The sequence below is a fragment of the Bidens hawaiensis genome, unplaced genomic scaffold (genome assembly GCF_021521415.1).
Source record: "Bidens hawaiensis isolate Kalapana, Puna unplaced genomic scaffold, B.hawaiensis_p1.1 tig00051758_1, whole genome shotgun sequence".
Taxonomy (NCBI): domain Eukaryota; kingdom Viridiplantae; phylum Streptophyta; class Magnoliopsida; order Asterales; family Asteraceae; genus Bidens; species Bidens hawaiensis.
In genome coordinates this window covers 7061-10590 of record NW_027499300.1, presented here as the reverse complement: position 1 = coordinate 10590, position 3530 = coordinate 7061, and positions in this window count along the sequence as shown.

The window sequence follows — 3530 nt, the reverse complement described above, 5'->3', positions numbered from 1 at the left end:
CAGTAACCACCAGGCAATAAAGTTCTCCTGTGATACTTTTGACATTCACCAGACCAAAGAGATCCATATGTAGACGTTCGAAAGGTAAGATGATGGAGTTAATGAGTTTCTTCGGATGTGATTTCTTGGTCTGTTTTCCCTTCTTACAGTCCAAACATTCTTCATTCAACTGAAAATTTCTCACATTCACTCCTTCAACCAAGTTTTTATGAATCAGATGATTCATCTTCCTCACGCTTATATGTCCCATTCTTCGATGCCATAAAACTGACTCTCGTTTTGATGCCTTAGAAATAAAACATTGAGCAGATCCCAAAAGATGTTGATGCGGTACTCATATTCATGACATAAAGATCATTCTCACGAGAAGCACGCATAAGAATCCATTCTTCAGGTATTTTGAAACCCGGTTTCAAAATTAAACACTCTTGATCATTGAAATGTGTAGAGAAAGATTTATCACAAATTTGTGATATACTCAGCAAATTATTCTCCAGCTCTGAAATGTAGTTGACCTTTTCAAAAATGTCTTTTCCATTCGTCAATGTACCTTCCCCAACAATTTGACCTCCTTGGTTTCCTGCAAACCCAACATACCCTCCATGAATCGATTTGACATCTTTGAGCAAATGAAGAGTACCCGTCATGTGCCTAGAGGCTCCACTATCCATTATCCAACGAGAATCATGAGATCTTGGAAGCCTCTGCACATACAGTAAACAGTTTTAGTGAAACAAGGAAACCCAAGCCTTCTTGGTCTTGGGTTGTTTGAAGATTTTGTACAACAATCTAATATCATCAATATTTGACTCACAAGACAACAAATCCTCACTAGTGACTTGTGAATCAGATTCAGTTTTTACTTTCTCAACAACCTCTGGCGGTTTAACAACAGTTTTAGCCACCTAGTTTTGACCTATAGCTTGCTTCATGTTGTAAAAAGATGTTTGAGTTATTTTTGAAACCTTTGACTTTGAAACATCAATTTTAACTAGGACACTTCAAGAGAGAGCGTACAAGCAGAAATGTGGATGATAATACTACAAATCCCTTTGGTAGGGATTACTACAAACAGGCAATTTATCATCGAACTGAGGCAGAATCATCAAAAGGCAAGAAACCTACAGAATATCAAATTCACAACAAAAGGCTACTACAACTCAGATAGACGAGGGTTTTGATTGGAACTTGGTGTTTCAAGCAAATGTAGCAGAAATGGTGGATGAGAAAGGTGTTGATAATGTTGAGACTGTGATTAAAGTGGTTGAGGACAATGTGAAAGATTGTGTTGAAAAGGAAAAGGGTATGGATAAGAATAAGGAAAGTGATAAAGTTGATCAAGAGGATGATAAGAAGACTTTAGATGACGAACTTCCACGGACATATGATAAAGTTCATGAGGTTCCTTCTGACTATTTGATTTCATTATTTCCTCCTGATATATCCGAAAGTTTTGCAGGTTGGTTTAATGGTGAAGAAGTACCTCATGGAAAGATTGACTTTGGAGATGAAGAAGATGAGGTGATTTCAGAAGACAAAAGATCAGAAGATAAGGAGGAATCAGTTAAGCTAAAAGAGGAGTTAGTTGAAGGTTTGGTTACAGATGAAGATTCTGAAACTTCAAGTGAAGAATGTTCTCCAACAGAACAGGCACTCATGGCACATCAGGTAACTCTAAACTCAAATGTATGTGAAAAGTGTGAATTACCATGTAATGAGTGTGACTTCAAAACTCTTGAAATTAAAGAGTTGAAAAAACATTATGATCAAGCTTTGTTAGATCTTAATAGGGTTAATGAGGCTTATATGAAATTGCAAAAATGTGAAAAGAATTTGTGGGCAAGTATTCAATAAAATCAAAAGACAATTTCAATGTTAAAACATACTTTGGAAGATAAACAAATTGCCATTAACAGACACATTGATAAGAATGCAACTCTCAAACTTGAGTTGCAAACACTCAAGATTGAGACAGAAATATCTGCCAAGAATATAGGGTTGCGGACCCTACTAATATCTGCGAAGAATATAGGGTTGCGGACCCTACTAACATCTGCGAAGAACATAGGGTTGCGGACCCTAATAATATCTGCGAAGAATAAAGGGTGGCGGACCCTAATAATATCTGCGAAGTTCATAAGATGAAAGGCTCATTAAAATATAGGAGGGACGCATAAGTATTAATTAAAGAAAGTCAGATAAAGTATGTATGTATGTATGTATGTATGCATGCATGCATGCATGCATGTATGCATGTATGTATGTATGTATGTATGTATGTATGTATGTATGTATGAATGTAGAAGAACAGGTAACTAATTAATACGTATCTTTGGACGCGTATTAATAAGTAAGTGGATGCAATGTATGTTAATTAACTAGAATCAACGTAGCTGACTTTTAGTATGCACGCAGGTGAGTAGAATGAGGCAGGTTACTTGATGAGGACACGTGGCAATAAGAGGAAGATTGGCATCGCTATGAAGAGAAGACACCCGTGTCATTTATGTTTTATGTTTAAGACTTATGTTATGTTATTTTAAGACAAAATGTTTATGATATGTATGAATGAATGACTTTTAAATTCTGGGAAATGTTTTAATTAACTCTGGTTTTACGAATTATATGAATGAGTAAATCCAACCAGCGAGAAAGTAGGGCACCCGGGTCGGGGGCCTTACAGGTTGGTATCAGAGCATAAGTTCGAGAGAATAAGCATCCTACATACTTAGACTCGAACAGAGAATGGGACGCAAAGAAGAAAATAAAGAAGATGCCAGTCAGAGAATACCATGTGTCACTCAAGCAAGCTTAATACGTGAAATGCCTGACGTATAATGTAGGGATAAGTGAGAAATTTATATGAATTGTTAGAGATAGGATTGCCCGCTTATATTTGATATGCTTGATTGTCTAACTGCTTTAAGTAGAACCGAGCACAAGTAGACTCACGAAAGGAAGTGTATGGGACACGGAGAGTAACGTGAGCAGCTAATCTCAGCTGGCCACTGTTATTACCTGCAGCCTTATGATCCTTGTACTAAATAGTTCCTCACGTGACGATATTTATGTTTTTCCGTTAGAATTCGAATGGCTGGTGCTAAGACGACTGCTGAGCGAGGAGGGCGCACGGGACACCTTAGTAGGCAACATGTTAACCGAATACCCTCTGAAGAACCTATTACCGACTCTAGTGAAGAGGAAAGCATGACCGTACGTGAAGAAGAGAATCAGATCAACCCTGCTATTCAAGCTGCCATTACTCGAGCAGTAGCTACTGTAATGAAGAATCTCCAGCAAGAAAAGTCTACTGTGAGCCAGGCAAAAATCATGGAGAAGAAAGAGAAGAAGTGGATTGCTCCTGCTAAACGACCCGGTATGCAAATGTGGAATCCTAAGGATAAGAAACAGAAGACAGGGGAGAGGAAATCGTGCAAGACTTGTGGTAAGATGCACGGTGGCGAGTGTAAGTGGAGAAAACGTACTGACGTCTGTCTTAGTGTGGAAAAGCTCACGGTGGAGAGTGTAGA